The 19,018-nt window shown below is 39.9% G+C and overlaps 1 long non-coding RNA gene across 1 annotated transcript in view; it reads left to right on the top strand.

Annotated features, from left to right (window-relative positions):
- The first annotated feature begins 6,947 nt into the window (after positions 1-6,947).
- LOC134356936 (uncharacterized) overlaps positions 6,948-19,018 on the top strand; it is a 46,765-nt gene continuing 34,694 nt past the window's right edge. The window contains exons 1-2 of the long non-coding RNA XR_010020471.1: positions 6,948-7,011; positions 12,575-12,695. This is a non-coding gene — a long non-coding RNA (uncharacterized LOC134356936). The remainder of the gene's footprint in view (positions 7,012-12,574; positions 12,696-19,018) is intronic.

Below are 19,018 nucleotides of genomic sequence, written 5' to 3'. Positions count from 1 at the left end.
ATGTTCAAAGCTCCTGGACCTGTAAATTCTGATTCTGCAGACCTGTGTTGGTATACCTGGACAAACAGAGGACCAGGAACTGTCAAGCCATTGCACGTGCTGGGTTTTTTAATATTCCTATTTGATAATTTTTGAGTTTAGTCATGTCAGTCATTTTTGTAAGTGGTATTTACAAGTCTTTACTGTACGTACTGGTGATGTAGTGGCCTAGTGTGATATTAGCCATATCCCTGGACTCAGTTTTTAATGGTCTTTTGACAGTGAACTGAGTTAAGACTTCATTTAGTTTGTTCAATAAGCTGTTTTATTCTACTGTAGAATGCCAAGTGCAATGGAAGACACTTTGCAAAGTGAGTTTCAGGAAATAAACCTCTGTACTGTGCACTTAAGTGGCCCCTTTATGATTTCCAATGCACTAAGGACTGCAAAATTACCTTGGACCAATTGAAGTTCTGAAGTAAAAGCGGAGGTTAAAAGGTTGTTGATTAGACCATAAGACCATAAGACAAAGGAGCAGAGGTAGGCCATTCGGCCCATCGAGTCTGCTTTGCCATTTTATCATGAGCTGATCCATTCTCCTATTTAGTCCCACTCCCCCGCCTTCTCACCATAACCTTTGATGCCCTGGCTACTCAGATACCAATCAATCTCTGCCTTAAATACACCCAATGACTTGGCCTCCACTGCTGCCCGTGGCAACAAATTCCATAGATTCACCACCCTCTGACTAAAAAAATCTCTTCGCATTTCTGTTCTGAATGGGCGCCCTTCAATCCTTAAGTCATGCCCTCTCGTACTAGACTCCCCCATCATGGGAAACAACTTTGCCACATCCACTCTGTCCATGCCTTTTAACATTTGAAATGTTTCTATGAGGTCTCCCCTCATTCTTCTAAACTCCAAGGAATACAGTCCAAGAGCGGACAAACGTTCCTCATATGTTAACCCTCTCATTCCCGGAATCATTCTAGTGAATCTTCTCTGTACCCACTCCAACATCAGCACATCTTTTCTTAAATAAGGAGACCAAAACTGCCCACAGTACTCCAAGTGAGGTCTCACCAGCGCCTTATAGAGCCTCAACATCCCTGCTCCTATACTCTATTCCTCTAGAAATGAATGCCAACATTGCATTCGCCTTCTTCACTACTGACTCAACCTGGAGGTTAACTTTAAGGGTATCCTGTACGAGGACTCCCAAGTCCTGTTGCATCTCAGAACTTTGAATTCTTTCCCCATTTAGATAATAGTCTGCCCGTCTATTTCCTCTGCCAAAGTGCATAACCATACACTTTCCAAAATTGTATTTCATTTGCCACTTCTTTGCCCATTCTTCTAATCTATCCAAGTCTCTCTGCAGACTCTCCATTTCCTCAGCACTACCGGCCCCTCCACCTATCTTCATATCGTCAGCAAACTTAGCCACAAAGCCATCTATTCCATAATCCAAATCGTTGATGTACAATGTAAAAAGAAGTGGCCCCAACACTGACCCCTGTGGAACACCACTGGTAACCGGCAACCAACCAGAATAGGATCCCTTTATTCCCACTCTCTGTTTCCTGCCAATCAACCAACGCTCTATCCACATATGTAACTTTCCCGTAATTCCATGGGCTCTTATCTTGTTAAGTAGCCTCATGTGTGGCACCTTGTCAAAGGCCTTCTGAAAATCCAAATATATAACATCCACTACATCTCCCTTGTCCAGCCTACTGGTAATTTCCTCAAAAAATTGCAATAGGTTTGTCAGGCAGGATTTTCCTTTAAGGAATCTATGCTGAGTTCTGCCTGTCTTGTCATATGCCTTCAGGTACTCTGTAACCTCATCCTTGACAATCGACTCCAACAACTTCCCAATCACCGATGTTAAGCTAACAGGTCTATAATTTCCTTTTTGCTTCCTTGCCCCCTTCTTAAATTGCGGAGTGATATTTGCAGTCTTCCAGTCTTCCGGAACCATGCCAGAATCTATCGACTTTTGAAAGATCATCGCTAATGCCTCCACAATCTCCACAGCTACTTCCTTCAGAACACGAGGGTGCATTCCATCTGGTCTGGGAGATTTATCGACCTTTAGCCTATTCAGCTTCCTGAGTACTTTCTCTGTCGTAATTGTGACTGCGCACACTTCTCTTCCCTGCCACCCTTGAGTGTCCGGTATTAGCAAGGGCATCAGAGGTTATGGAAAGCAGGTAGGAGAATGGGGTCGAGAGAGAAAATAAATCAGCCATGATCAAACAACAGTACACACTCAATGGGGCAAGTGGTCTAATTCTGCTTTGGAGTCTTGTGGGTGGGTCATGATCATAAATGTTAGGAGAGCAGACATGAGTGGGGTTCAAAATCCTATGTTTGGTTTCAATGCAAAGTCCTTGAAGAGGAAGTTAGTAGGGTAGATTGGGAACGGTTGATACCATTGTTCTTAAATTGAAGGAGACAGTGAGTTGATGCATTATAGAGAGTTTTGAGTTGACTGAGGTTTTGATACAGAAAATTATTCCAGCTGATAATTTGGTCTGTAACTAGAGTTCACTGATTAAAGGTAGGTAAAATATTCCGAGGACAGATGTAAAATATTTTTCTTGATTTTTGGGATTTTGACCATTTCCTGAAAAGGTGGTAGAAGTTGATTCCACTAAGTTTAGAAGGGATTTTGGACATTTAATATGTACAAAATGCACTAATTAGTCTTTAAGTACAGGGGGTGACTGAGAAAAGCAAATAGAAAGACAAGTAAAATAAAAATCAGAACACAGCAAAGGTTAAGCCTCTTGACCAACTTCGTACTGTTGACACCTGATGAACAGTCTCAGGCCAAAACCTTGACTGTTTATTCATCTTCATCGATGCTACCTAACCTGCTGAATTCCTCTACCAATCTGTATGCATTGACTGATTTTCCAGCATCTGTAGAATCTCTTGTGTTTGTAAATTAATTATGATCAAGGTTAAGTAGGGTCATGGTATCTCTGAGTAAATTTTGATCCAAGAAAAGTAAATCTCCTTTAATTAGCAGATCACCTTGGCAGAATCAATAAACAAAATCTAGATTTTTAACTAATCTCTTCAGAATCAGGTTTAATATCACCAGCATATGTCATGACATTTCAAACACGAGAATATCTGTAAATACTGGAAATCCAAAGCAACATACACAAGGTGCTAGAGGAACAAAGGACTCATGAAGGGTCATGAAGTCCTGAGGAAGGGGTCTTGCTCCGTAATGTCAACTGTTTACTCTTTTCTATAGACACTGCCTGGCTTGTTTCAGCATTTTGTATTTGTTGTCATGAAATTTGTTGATTGGTGGCAGCAGCACAATGCAATACATAATAATTGGAAAAAAGTGAATTACAGTAAGTATATATATTAAACAGTTAAACTAAATAGGTAGTTTAAAAATAAAAATTAAAAAAGTGGTGAGCTAGTGTTCATATTCTCTCATTCTTTATCAAATAAATTAGATAACTATTTGCTATTCCCTGAGCTCTTTAATTCCATGTATGAAAAGCCAGACATAACACCTGCAAGTCAAAGGACCAAGATCCAGGAAGAGAAATTAACCTCAGGTCCTTTCTTAAAAGCCATGAATGTACACGACCCACCCAGCCAACACACTTTTCATCCCTCTTCCCTCCGGGAGAAAGCTCAGGAGCTTGAAGACGCATACAGCAAGATTTGGGAACAGCTTCTTTCCGACTGTGATAAGACTGCTGAACGGATCCTGACCCAGATCTGGGCCGTACCCTCCAAATATCCGGACCTGCCTCTCGTTTTTTTTGCACTACCTTACTTTCCATTTTTCTATTTTCTATTTATGATTTATAATTTAAATTTTTATATTTACTAATTTTTACTATTTTTAATATTTAATATTTGTAATCCAGGGAGCGGGAAGCGCAGAATCAAATATCGCTGTGATGATTGTACGTTCTAGTATCAATTGTTTGGCGACAATAAAGTATAAAGTATAAAGTAATGAGCAAGGTGGTCCCTTCTGAATCGTTTCTGAATTGATGAAACTCTTCCATTTAAAAGACTTAAAACATAGAAAAGTGATTTCTTTAAAGCCAACCTTGAATGACTGTTTTGTGAGGGCATTTGGATTTAATTACACCATATCATATGTTTTTTTTTATCTTTCAATCAATCCTTAAAGCTATTTCTTCATTATTTCAATGCAAAGAGGTGAGACGACAAAAATATGGAAACATATAATTTGCATAATTTATTCAGTATTTGAATAGAGATTAATTCCTCCTACTCACTGGGTCATCAACAGTGCTTCTTTCTTTTTTTAAAAATAGTGAGTTGAAATGGTTAGATGCTGTGATAATCTAAACTTCTGCCATTGTGGCTTGCACTAAATATATTTAATAATTAGCCGTCTGGAAAGCAATTAAAGAGCGGCCCTATTTTATTATGGGCTATAAATAACAGCAAATTTTATTATAAAAATCACATGAATATACAGCTTCATACTTGGATTGCTTACAAAACTCAAAGGTCTATAATGAAATGATTTAAATATTTTTGTGAACAACTGTGATTTCCAAATCCGTCTGAATCAGTAGTTCATTATTTTATTCCATCAATGTGATTTGTTTTTTTTTGAATTGACTTACAATCAAAAAATTAGCCTGCAAGTACATTTCTATTAATATAAATTGTGGAAGTTATTTTCAGCATATTGACATTAAAATGGCAGGAGAGCACAAAAATAGTTTAACTTTCAAGCATGCTGAAGCCAGTTAAGGGGCTCTGGGCATTTTAATATGTAGAATTTGAGTTCAAAGGTCAGCAAATAATGTTACAACTTTATAAAACTCTAGTTAGGCCACAACTGCCGTATTGCTTACAGTTCTAGTTGCCCCACTATGGGAAGGATGTTGAGGCTTTGGAGAGGGTGCAGAAGAGGTTTACCAAGATGCTGCCTGGTTTAGAGGGTATGTGCTAACATGAGAGGCTGGATAAACTTTGGTTGTTTTCTCTGGAGCATCAAAGCCTGAGGGGAGATCTGACAGAAGTTTACAAGATTATGAGAGGCACAGATAGAGTGGATAGATAATATCTGTTTCTCAGGGCTAAAATGTCTAATACATTAAAGCATGCATTAAAGGTGAGAGGGGGTATGTTTTTTTTTTAACTCAGAGTGGTGGATGCCTGGAATGTGCTGCCTGGTATGGTGGCAGAGGCAAAAACATTAGAAGCTTTAAGAACATTTTTGATAGGTAAATGGATGCAAGGAAGATGGAGGGATATGGACATTGTGTCGGTAGGAGGGATTAGTGTTTGGGTGTTTTTGGTTTGCTTTTTAGCACATCATTGTGGGTCGAATGGCCTGTTCCTGTGCTGTACTATTCTATGTTCTGTATTTCTATTTACAACATAAACACATTTTATCTTTTTTTAAGCTTTGACCAGAAAGTTTTATTTAATATTATACTGTAGTGTTTATTTGGGGGTAGTACTCCTTTGGGAGGAAATATGGTATGAATATATAAGAAAGAGATGTAGTATTTCATGGCTAGTTAATTTTGAAAGTCATTTTAAAATAGAGTCAGAGGTAGTTGAAGTACTCAGTAGGTCAGACAATATCTGAAAAAGAGAAAGAAGTTTTCAGGTTCACGATCTTTAATGAGAAAGTCATAGAGTCATACAGCACAGAAAAAGGCCCGTCAATCAAGATGCCCATCCAAGCTAATCAGCATTTGTCCCATAATTTTCTAAACCTTTCCAATCCAAGTGTCTCTTAAATGTTGCTATTGTAGCTGTCTCTACCACTTTCTCTGCCAATTCATTCCACATTTATATCAACCTCTGTGTTTAAAAATAAGGTTCTTCTCAAGTTCCTATAAAAACTGTTCTCCCTTCACCTACAGTACAGTGGTACATCCAACTGCACTGCTAATCATCTTCAAGGAGCAGAGCCTCAGAAAGGCAGTGTCTATCAGTAAGGAGCCCCACCACCCAAGATGGGCCACGTCTCATGGTTGTCATCAGAAGCCTAAAGGCACACACTCAGTGATTCAGGCAACTTCTTCCCCTCTGTCATCCGATTCTGAATGGACATTGAATCCATGAACACTACCTCACTACCTTTGATTTCTATTTTTGCACCACTTAATTAATTTAACTTACTGTAATTCACTGTTATCCCCCTATATTGGTACTGCTGTCCCAAAGTTAACAAATTTCAGGGCATATGCCGGTGAAATTAAACTTGACTTTGATTCTGATACTGCAAAACTGTATGAGTTACTGTTGGATTACTCATACGAGATGCCTCTGATTTCTTTTTTTTAAAAAAGAGGTTACTACGGTTCAATCATTTGATTAATGAGAAAATGTGTAGTTTTCATTAAAATGCAACATTATTAGTCGTAAAATAAAACAGAAAAGTACTGGCACTCCCTCTAACAAATCCATTCGTGGACTGGTATACGTTTTATGTCCAGTACTGTTTTAGTTGAACTCTTGTAGTGGATCACCTTTGTAAATGTATTTGCATTACTTAATGTTTATGCAACATAGAGTTCATTAGGAAAGAATTATATAAAATGGATCAATTTATAATAAAAATGTTGAGAGAATTTTTCTTTTAATTAAGTTCCAATCTTTCTGCATAAATGTTCTCAAAGCTATATCTTTGATTTGGAGCAGATGAATTAAGTTGAAGCAGAAGATGGAAAGTGGGATATTCCATTTAGGAATCATTCATTTGTTGGTAATTTATTATGGCTAATTGTTTTAATTTTGTCACTTACACTTCGCAAAACTTAAACAAGTAAGCGACCTGTTTCAATATTCTCTATTTATTACAAGATTGTTGCGTATACATCTGATTACCTAGGATTTTATTAGATACTTAAGTACTTCTGAAGATTACATATATTTCTCTTGAGGTGTAAAGAAACTGGAGCCTTCTCTTTGTTTGTAGACATTGTGTTAAAGAGGAAGAGGGCAGAGGTTACAAGTGTTGTACATTAGGTTCCATATTTGGGCATGGTAAGTATTTACTTTTTTTCATGGTTAATATTGGGTAACTTTTTTAACATACTAGTGGCCACTTTTGAAATTCCACTTCTTCTCCATCAGTGTATACCACACTAAAATTTCCATGGTGATATATTTTTGATGTCTACAATTAATTCAAGTTTCATTTAAATATCCCTAAATTTAAACATTCTTTTTGTTTGTGAATAGAAGTGATTTTCAGCTCTAATCCATCTTCCTTTGTGTGACTTTTGAACGGAATTAATAAATCATGAGACATAGTAGCAGAATTAGTCTGTTTGGCTCATCGAGACTGCTATGCCATTCCATCATGGCTGCATTATTATCCTTCTCAACCATACTCTTCTGCCTTTTCACCATAAACTTTGGCAACCTTACTAATCAAATCAAAAGCCTACCAATCTTCTCTTTAAATATACCCAATAACTTGGCCTCCACAGCTGTTTGTGACACTGAACTCCACAGATTCACCAACTTCTGGCTAAAGATGGCTAAAGAAATTTCTACTCATTTCTGTTATGGATGCCCCTCTATTCTGAGGCTATAACTTCTGGTCCTACTATAGGATACGTCCTCTCCACATCCACTCTATCTTGGCCTTTCAATATTCAATAGGTTTCAATGAGGTCCCGCCACCCCCACCATTCTTTTAAACTCTAGTGAGTATAGGCCCAGAGCTATCAAATGTTTCTCATATTTAACCAATTCATTCCCAGAATCATTCTCATGATCTTCCTCTAGACTATCTCCAATGCCAGCACATTTTTCTTAGATAGGGGGCCCAGAAATGGTCACAATACTCCAAGTGCAGTCTGACCAATGCCTTATAAATCCTTAGCAATACTTCCTTGCTTTTATAGCCTCGTCTTCTTGAAATGAATGCTAACATTGCATTTGCCTTCCTTACCACTAACTTCAACCTGTAAGTTAACCTTCAGAGAATCCTGCACAAGTCCCTTTACAACTCTTATTTTTGAATTTTCTTCCCATTTAGGAAATAGCCTACACCTTTTTTTCCTCTACCAAAATGTATGACCATATACTTCCCTACACTGTACTCCATCAGCCACTTCTTTGCCAATTTTCCCAATCTGTCTAAGTCCTTCTGCCAACTCCCTGCTTCCTCAACACTACCTGTCCCTCCACCTAACTTCGTATCATCTGCAAGCTTGGACACAAAGCCATCAATTCTGTCATTCATAACATTGACATATAATGTAAACACAAAACCGCATCAGATACCACTAGTCACTGGGAGCCAACCAGAATAGACAGCCTTTATTCCCACTCTCTGCCTCCTGCCAATTAGCCAATGCTCTAATCATGCTAGTATCTTTCCTGTAATACCATGGGTTCTAAACTCTACCCACAAGTCCTATGTCACCTCTTTCTAAGGATTTGATTTCATTGTTTTACCAACAGAGTCAACCATCCCCTTTGCATACCTGCCTCTCCTTTTTTTACAATATGTATCCTTGGATGCCCACAGTGTCATACCTGCCAATCTCTAACTGCACTACAAGATTATCCTCCTCATCAGTGTACTGCATGGATTCAAATATAACACCTTCACTCCTGTATTCATCACCCTTTTCAATTTCGCCCCCCATGTTTCACTTCAAACTCTTCCACTAACTGTAGTTTTGCCCTAAGATCTGCCTATCCTTCCTTACAATCTCACTACACATTGCATTTAATTGTATACCAACTGTCCCATCCTCAATCCTATCACTCTGCTTTCCATCTTCCCCGAAAGCTTTAGCAAACCTGCTCACAAGGATATTAATCCCCCTTGAGTTTAGGTATAAACTGTACTAGTACCGGTCTACTTTCCCCAGAAGAGATCCCAATGATCAAACAATCTGAAAACCTGCCCCCTGCACCAATTCCTCAGTCACAAGTTCATCTGCTAGATCATCCAAGACTTATCATCCCTGTTGCATGACACAGCCTGTAATCCAAAGATTATGACCCTTGAGGTCCAGATTTTCAGCTTTCTACTTACATATATTCTCTCTTCCTTTTTCCTACCTATGTCACTGATAACAATATGTACCATGACTTCCGGCAGTTTACTCTTCTCCTTAAGAACACTGTGCACCCGATGCGAGGCATCCCTAGCCCTGGGAGACAAAATACCATCTGATTGTCTCTATTATGCCCACAGAATCTCCCTTCTGCTCCCCTAACGCTGGAATCTCTTATCACTGCTACATTTCCCTGCTCCTACTTTCCCTTCTGAGTGAAAGCCCAAACTCAATGCTAGAAACCCAGTCACTGTGGCTTTTCTTGGTAGGGCCTACACCGCACTCCCCCCCACCCCCAACAGTATCCAAAGCAGTATGCTTATTATTGAGGGAACAGCCACAGGGTTCTATACATTTGCTGCCTATTCCCTTTTCCTCCCCTGATAGTCATCCAGGTACCTGCCTTCTGCAACTTAATGGTAACTACCTCCCTCCCTATCACCTCCCCATTCTCCCGTATGAGCCGAAGGTTATCGAGCTGCATCTCCAGTTATTTAACAAGGTCTCTAAGGAGCTGCATCTCGATGCACTTTTCACAGATGTAGTTATCAGGGAGATTGGCATTTTCCCAGGGTTCCCGCATATTATACGAAGAGCAGACTACTAACCCTGGATCCATTCTCACCTCACTATGTACTAGTAGACAAAGAAAGAAAAATAACTTACTTAGAGCATCCATATTTTCATGCCACAGCCTCTAAACCCAATGCCTGACCAGTCTAATTTTGGCCTCTTCAACAATGGCTGTTCCACTTGAACCTCACTTCTCCTTATTGGCTCTAATAAAATTCACATCCAATGAGACTTGTTGGTTTGAAATGGCTCCCACTCTGCTCAGAAACTGCATCCTCATTTGCTGCTTCAAAATATGACTCACACCCAATGAGACACGTTTTCAATTGGCTCCCGCTTCAAAATATTTTGATGATTTTAAAGTAGGTTTTGCTGTGTATATAATTCTGAATTTCTGGCTTTCTTGGGACATGGCTACATAGATGAAGCTACATTGATGAAAATGATGACATTTTATTTCTCTAGTATGGGACAGGATGCCATTAATTTTAAAGAAAACCTTTCTCCATCTCATGGCCCTGATAATTTTCACTCGTTGTTATTATCCATTGCAAGAACGTACAAAGAAACGATTTATAGTTGTAATATCATCAACCTTAAGAAAGTTAAAACAAATGGAATACTGTACAGAATTTAACATAAACTGGAAAACCATTGTGGAGGTGCAGTGTTGTTGTTTCATTGGTGTTGCAGCCAAATTCTGCTTTCTGTAATGTGTCTTTAAAATGTTGGTTCTAACAAATATAATCAACACCACTTATAGCAGTTTTGTTAAGGTCCTAATTGTAGTTTTTGGCACTGGGACCAGTTGTGCTAAACCTAACACTGACTCCTGCATTAGGTCTCCTGGGTAATTTTTGCGCAGCCTCTTAATTGCTGTGGTACCCACAGGATGGTCTGAACTGCTGGCCTCTGTTCTGCTGTCTTCCTGTGCGGCAGTTGGCTATAGATAACTATTGTGACCTATCAAACCTTAGATCCCGCCACCGAACATCACCTTGGAGTCTCATAGCGTGTTTCCGTGTTGTATGACTCTTCAGCCTAACTCAACCCATGCTCATCCCATTTCTCTCCATTTGACCCATATCGCTCTAAAACTATGTACTTGTCTTAATGTCTTTTCAATTTTATAATTGAATCCACCACTACCACTTCCTTGGACAGTTCGTTTGATATAACCGCATTGATGCTTTTTACCACTCACTGCTGTCAAAAGTTTTTGAAAATTTGTTTCGAAGTTCTTATTTTTGGCACCTCTAAAACAGTTTAAATTAAAAGTATATTTTTACATGTAAATACACTCTTATTGTGGTGCTTGGTTGTCCATTGTGTCTGATGATGACAGGAAACCTGTGCAGGAGAGTTGGCATTTCCACTCTTTTGACCTCAGAAGTCCACATCAAGCAAGTGTCACAAACTAGAGCCTTCCTTGGTTGCAATGGATGACCATGAAGTCTTCAGTGCCTTGTCATGCACTTCGCTCTTCACAGAGCGTGGCAGTACCACCTTCTTGGCCATTGGATCTCTCTGTAGATCTCATCCGCCCAGTCCACCAGAGCTGACTTTGCGTGCTGGGAAGGGCATGTCCCTAACTCAATGGGGAATGAGGCCGCAGGCTACTCTCACCTGGTTCAGTCAGCCTGTTGAAGGGGTGCACCAGGGTGTGGCCGCTGCCACATGAAAACAGCTGCTTGGAGCCACAGGGGAGAGCTGAGTGTCTGGTGGGGACCAAAGTGAAGTGTGCTGCCCCAGAATGAACATGACAAGCTCCTTCACCAGAGGTGCTATCCCTCCCTGGACACCCCATACATCCCTCGCATTCAACCATATAAACATATAACAATTACAGCACGGAAACAGGCTATCTCGGCCCTTCTCGTCCCTGCCGAACTCTTACTCTCACCTAGTCCCACCGACCTGCACTCAGCCCATAACCCTCCATTCCTTTCCTGTCCATATAGCTATGCAATTTAACTTTAAATGACAACATCGAACCTGCCTCAACCACTTCTGCTGGAAGCTCGTTCCACACAGCTACCACTCTCTGAGTAAAGAAGTTCCCCCTCATGTTACCCCTAAACTTTTGTCCTTTAACTATCAACTCATGTCCTCTTGTTTGAATCTCCCACACTCTCAATGGAAAAAGCCTATCCATGTCAACTCTATCTATCCCCCTCATAATTTTAAATACCTCTATCAAGTCCCCCCTCAACCTTCTATGTTCCAAAGAATAAAGACCCAACTTGTTCAACCTTTCTCTGTAACTTAGGAGATGAAACCCAGGTAACATTCTAGTAAATCTTCTCTCTACTCTCTCAGTTTTGTTGACATCTTTCCTATAATTCGGTGACCAGGACTGTACACAATACTCAAAATTTGGCCTTGTACAATTTATTGTAAATTGCATTAAAAACATGAAAGAAAAATAAACCTTAACCATGCCCAATTATCCTTTTGAAAGGAACAGGATCATTGCTTGTATAGCTGGCATGTCTGGCATAAAGGAGAGGTTGGCAATGGAGTGATGTAAGGTCCACCTTTCCCCTCAGCTCTCTACAATCATGGATGTTGTGAAAGAATTAAGTAACTTTAGGGAAAAGAGCAAAGATATGAGTCAGAAAACATCATTGCCTCTTGAGATACAGATCTTAAGACTGGATATTGGCTGAAGGAGTACGTCTTGTGTCAAAGCAGATTTCCCAGTCAGTCCAGGGGTGTAAGAGACGGAGGAGGAGATCAGTTGCATGATGAAGATTATATTTTTACATGAGTTACAGATTTATTGGTTTAGAGCTGTTATCCTTGTATTAGTGGAGTGATCTTTTTTTGACAGTTTTGGAAATAATAGGAAAATTGAAACTTAATTTACAATGTCAGATATCTCTGTCAACATCATTTGCAAGCTTTCTCTGAACTTCACTGCCTGAACAAGCTTAATTCTATTTCAACTGCAGGATGATTTTTGTGTCTGTATGGATTATGGCACAATCCAGAAAGATCCATCGCCTGCATGCTCTGTGAATGCCTCTGGTTGTTTCCCACCTGAAGTGAAGGGCTGGCAGACAGTATGTAAAGGTTGGTAGTTGTTTCACATTCATGATTGTAGGAAAGATGACTTAGCTTTAATTGGTAAATAATTGGCATATTTGCATTTAGTCATGTAAAGTATGCTTAAGATTCACAGTTAGGTTTATTGCTTCATAATGCTTAGTATATAGTTCTGAAGTCTCTCGCCTTCATCTGCTTTTTCATGAATTATTTAAATGTTTTTAACATAATTATCTTAAAATGTATTCTTCAACTTCAAAGTCCTTAACATTTGGATTTACATGCTCTCCAATATCCCTTTATGATGCAGACAAAAATATTATTAAATATCTGAAAAATAAATATTGACTGGTTCATGGTGGTACCTCCAATCACAATTATCCATTTTACTAGAAGTAAGAGTTGTTTGGAATACGTAGGGCTTTTAATCATACTATGAAGAGATTAGAATTTTGCTCGCTTCCATTTGAGTTTGATACCAAGATTTTTGATATGGGACAATTATCAGCACAATAAAATGGCTGTTCAGTTATCCAAAAGATTTTACTCTATTAAGTACCTTATTAACTGATTTGGTTCAAGTATTCTATGGGAAGTGAACTTCCAAAGGTAATGGATATGGCCTGTCCATCACAGGAAAAGCCTTCCCCTCCAATGAGCACATGGGCACAGAGCACCGTTGTAGGAAAGCAACATTCATTATCAAGGACCCCCACCATCCAGGCTCTGCTCGCTTCTCACTGCTACCATCAGGTGAAGGGTACAGGAGCCTCAGGATCACTATGACATCTCAGCTGTGTGGGTGTACGGCCGCACTGTAACTGAAATGCTCCTGAGCACATCACCTTGCAGATCAATTTTTCTTTTATATAATGTTTTATTAAAGTGACACACAGTTTTTAGACCATGTAAAGATCTCCTGCTCAGAGCAATGGTTGGTCGGTGCAGCTGTAAAACAAATTAGGGGGGAATGCTGAATAGGACCTGAACCGCCAAGTTCAGGAACAATTACTACCCCTTAACCATCGGGCTCTTGAACCAGAGGGAGTAACTTTACTCAACTTCACTTGCCCTGTCACTGAACTTGCCTACAACCCATGGCCTCACTTTCAAAGACTCTTCATCTCATTGTGTCGATATTTATTGCTTATTTAGAAACATAGAAACATAGAAAGCCTACAGCACAATACGGGCCCTTTGGCTCACAGTGCTGTGCCAAACATGTGCTTACTTTAGAAATTACCTAGTGTTACCCATAGCCCTCTATTTTTCTGAGCTCTATGTACCTATCCAGGAGTCTCTTAAAAGACCCTATCGTATCCACCTCCACCACTGCCGCTGGCAGCCCATTCCACGCACTCACCACTCTCTGTATAAAAAACTTACCCCTGACATCTCCTTTGTACCTGCTTCCAAGCACCTTAAAACTGTGCCCTCTCACGTTAGCCATTTCAGCCCTGGGAAAAAGCCTCTGACTATCCACACGATCAATGCCTTTCAATGCTTGTTTATTTATTGCTTTTATTTTTGCTCAACTCAAGCTGGTAAGACCAGAGGTGTGAGCATAACCAAGCACACTCATTTCTCAACTGCAGAAACTTTCAGACTTGTGGTGTTTAGTGTTGTGGCTTTCTGAAGATTTACATAGATTTTACTGTGGAGGCCTAATTGTTTAATACTATTGTGTAGTGAATTTGGGATGATGGCAGTTGTAGATATTACTATTGGGGCAATGTACACCCCATTCAAGTTCCATAGTCTTTCAATTTCCTCTTTTAATTCAGCATATTTCTGGTGTTTTTACTTATTGATTTCCATAAGTTACAGGTATATGTGTTTGGAATGGCTATATCTATTAAGTAAGATGTTCTCGTTTGTTTATTCTGTAATATTGTACCCAGATGGTTATTATGGATTAACTTTACCATAATAATAAATCAGTCATAATATAACTTGTGGTATTCTGACTCTAAAATTGGATCAAGCTCGTATTTATAGTAAGGTATAGTGTCTTTTATGAGCTTGTATTTTAAAGCAAGAATTTGGTGAATGATATATTCCAACTGATTGTGCCTGTGTAAGTAATCAGCTTGAGTTAAACTGCTGCAGGATCCTATAATGTGTTGGATCGTTTCTGGTTTCTCTTGTTATTTTCAGCATTCATCATCTTGAATTTATTGGTGTTTCATAATGTACTTGTGATCATTTATTATTATTATTATTGTTTTCTCTTTCTTTTTGTATCTGCACAGATTATTTTTTTGCACATTGGTTGTTGTTCGTCCTGTTAGGTGCAGTCTTTCATTGATTCTATAGTGTTTCTAGTATTAATTGTGATTGGATGCAAGAAAATGACTCTCAGGTTTGTATACGGCGACATAAAATAAATGTATTTGAACTGTGAAATTTATTTATAACGGTCTCTGTTGTGGTGCACTTGACTGAAATATTCTAGTCATCTAAAGGGTTGTTTTTTCTGTCCTCCACTTTCTAATCATATTCTGTGGAAGAACTTGTGTCTGAAATGCAAATCTCTTGCATTCAGTTTCAGCTTTTCTACCACTATAAGTTAAATCAATCAAAGAACAAAGCCCAACAATATGCTCAGCTGTGTAGTTCTGAAGTGTTAAAATATTGATTTCAAAGAAAGTCTTGACACTGGAGACTGCAGGTGCTAGAATCTGGAGCGACAAGCAACTCACCAGAAGGTCAAGTAGCATCTTTGGCAGGATTGTTGTTGTTTTTGGACAAAATTGTGCATGGCCACTCGGAAGAGGAGGAGTCGGGGCTGTATTCCAAAGTAATTGGTAGACTGAATAGGGTTGAAAGATGAAAGAGTCAATATGCCATTCACCCTTGAATGGCTCATTATCACCTCCTTCACTTATCAGATTCCAAAAACTATTAGCCTTTAGGTCCCTGCACCTGTCTCCAACCTTATATTTTGCTTTCCCACCTTGTTCCATCTGCCCCTCATCTTTTTCTCTCCCTCTTTGCTTCCATTTGTCATTTCTCAATAACTTTTTCTCCGCCCAAGGACTGGATTTCTTACTGGTGACGGAAACCTGGTTAAGCACTGGTGAGCTTGCTCCACTTTTTGAACTCTGTCCAGATGACTGTAACTTTTTTAGCATGCCTAGACCTTCCGGACGCGGAGGGGGTCTAGCAGCTGTGTTTAAGAAACATTTTAATTGCCGTCTACTGAACTCTGATTATTTCCCCAGCTTCGAGGTGCAATTAATTAAAGTGGGCCTGGTCAATCCCCTCTTAATTGCTCTTGTGTATCGTCCACCAAAAATACATGAAAGATTTTATCACTCAATTTGCGGACTTCCTCTCAAATACTGTGCCCAACTTTGATCGAGTTCTGATTCTTGGTGACTTTAATATTCATGTTTGCCGTCCTGCTAAGCCTCTCGTAAGTGATTTTATGCGTCTGCTTGAGTCTTTTAATCTTGCTTCGCTTATCACCGGACCCACTCACATGCTAGGCCGTACACTTGACCTGGTTTTATCGTCTGGTTTTCGATCCGCAATGTGGAAATCATTGATGCTTGTCTGTCGGATCATAGTGCTGTTTTGTTTGATGCTTCTCTGTCTTTTTCCCCTGCTAAATTTCATCTTCCTGTACGTTGCTCTTATTACATTAACTCTTCGACTGCCAATAAGTTCTCTGAGGTTCTCATAGCTGCTCCTAATACCTGCACTATTGAGGTTTCTCTTCTCTATCTGAGTACTGAGGAACTTATTTAATACCACCTGCTCTTCTATTCCGAATACTGTTGCTCCCCTTAAATTCAAAAAGCCTAAGCCTAAAGGTCTGCCTTGGCTTAATGACTCCTCCAGAGCCCTGAGGAGGAAGTGCAGAATATCCAAACGAAAGTGGAAGCGTGATAAGCTTCAAATTTCCTTTGAAATTTTGAGATACAATCTTCACAAATATCAGGATGCAGTTAAGGCTGCGAGAGTGAAATACTTTTCTGACCTAATTTCTAACAACTCTCATAATCCCAAGGTCTTACTTAGTACCATAAATTCTGTCATTTGTCCCGCCCCTAGAATTAGTTTAGATGTGTCCCCTGCTAAGTGACGAATTTTTAAAATGCTTCATTAGCAAAGTTGAAGACATTAGAATGAACATTCCCTCCCACTACCCGTGACCTAACTGTCTCACTGGTCTGTTCATCTAAACTGGATAGTTTCCAACCCATCACGCTACCCTCCCTTACAAAGATTGTTTCCACCATGAAACCTGCAACCTGCCCCATTGTCATTGTCCCCACTGCCCTCCTGAAGGATGTCTTTGACATAGCTGGTCCCAGCATCCTCTCTATTATCTACAGCTCCCTGGCCACTGGTACCATTCCAACCTGCTTCAAGGCCGCCATGGTCCAGCCCCTCATGAAAAAACCCAACTTAGACCCTACCTTACCTAGTAACTACAGACCTATTTCTAAACTTCCATTCTTGTCAAAGGTTCTTGAAAAGGTTATTCTTAGTCAATTGCTGCCCTACCTACACCAAAACAACATCTTGGAAAGATTTCAGTCAGATTTTAACACTTATCATAGCACAGACTCTGCCCTGCTGAAAGTGTACAATGATCTTCTCCTCCTCAGGTGACCCTGCCATCCTAATTCTTCTTGACGTCAACACAGTATTCGATACTGTGGATCATGTTATTTTAATAGACTGTCTCCAGTACAGGGTTGGTGTTGATGGCACTGCCTTGAACTGGTTCACATCCTACCTCAAAAATAGAAGCTTCTCCATCAACATAGGCAAATTTTCCTCTTCTCAGGCTAGTTTCTCCTGCGGGGTCCCACAGGGTTCCATCCTAGGTCCCATTCTTTTTTCTATATACATGTTTCCCCTCGGTCAAATCAATCAAAAACACCGACACTTCCTTCCATTGTTATGCTGATGACACACAGCTTTATCTCCCCTTGAAACTGAACAACCAGTCAAATCTAGTCAGCCTCATGAACTGCCTTGAGGACATAAAGTGTTGGATGGCACAAAACTTCCTACAGTTGAATGAGGGCAAGTCTGAAGTTGTCGTATTTGGCTCCCCTGACTCCATCAAAGTGATTACCAACAGTCTTGGTAACCTGTCCAGGCTTGTCAAACCCCATGTCAAAAACCTTGGTGTGATATTTGATTCCATCTTTAAGTTTGACAAGCAAGTTAATGCAGAAGTGAAAGCCAGTTTTTTCCGGCTTCATACTATTGCCAAGATTAAGTCATTTCTCTCTTTCAAAAATCTCAAGAGTAATCCATGCCCTTATAACCCCCCGCTTGGACTACTCCAACTCCCTGTATACTGAGGTTAGTCAGTTGTCCCTGTCCCGCCTGCAGCTGGTCCAGAACGCCGCAGCCAGGCTCCTGACAGGTGCCTGGAAGAGGGACCATATTACTACTATCCTGGCCTCTCTCCACTGGCTACCAGTACGGTTTAGAATTGATTTTAAGGTTCTCCTATTTGTTTATAAAGCCCTAAATGGACTGGCCCCCTCCTATATCACAGACCTTCTAACCCCTTTTTCTACTTCCAGGTCCCTCAGGTCGGCTGACTTGGGGCTCCTGGCTGTCCCGTGATCTAACTTACGTTCAGGGGTGACCGTGCCTTTGCTGTTGTAGCCCCTAGACTGTGGAACAGCATTCCCCTCCCTATCAGATCTGTCCCTTCCCTTAACTCTTTTATGTCCAGGCTCAAAACTTACAGTTATTCACTAGTGTTTGAATCTTCCTGATGTGGCTGATTTTTGGCTTGTGCTTAGGCTCATGTGTTGTTTATTTTGTGCCTACAAGCTGCGTGCCTTGTTGTTTATATCTGTGTTTCTTGTATTTGTATTTTAGCTACCTGTTATGGTTTATATAGCACTTTGGTCAACATGGGTTGTTTTTAAATGTGCTTTATAAATAATTTGACTTGACTTGACTTGACTTGATTTAATTTTCTGATTAAATGTCACTTAACTCCTGCTCCCCACCTGGTATATGTTACGTGGAAGCAGGTTCACAGGTTTGGTGAGTGAGATAGAAAACACTGACTACGAATAAGCATATTAATCATTTATTTACAAACAGTAAATTCAATTCAATTCAATTCAGTAAAAGTTTTGACTGAATATTTAAGTTCCCCCAAGTTACACATACTACAAAACTAAATATTCAAGAAACAGACACTTAGCTAAGAATGCAAGCAGGCCTTTAAGTCTGGAGCATACTTCCCCAACAGTTCTTCACCTCACTCTGAAGTGGACCGTGGGGATAGAGACCAAGACCACGTCTCCTGCATGTTCTATTCTTATACCCCGGAGGTGCTTGAAACCGGACACTGGCCATGG

The sequence above is a fragment of the Mobula hypostoma genome, chromosome 15, assembly GCF_963921235.1.
Source record: "Mobula hypostoma chromosome 15, sMobHyp1.1, whole genome shotgun sequence".
Classification (NCBI taxonomy): Eukaryota; Metazoa; Chordata; class Chondrichthyes; order Myliobatiformes; family Myliobatidae; genus Mobula; species Mobula hypostoma.
The sequence above is the reverse complement of the archived record's forward strand: the minus strand, read 5'-3'. Positions and strand labels throughout refer to the sequence as shown.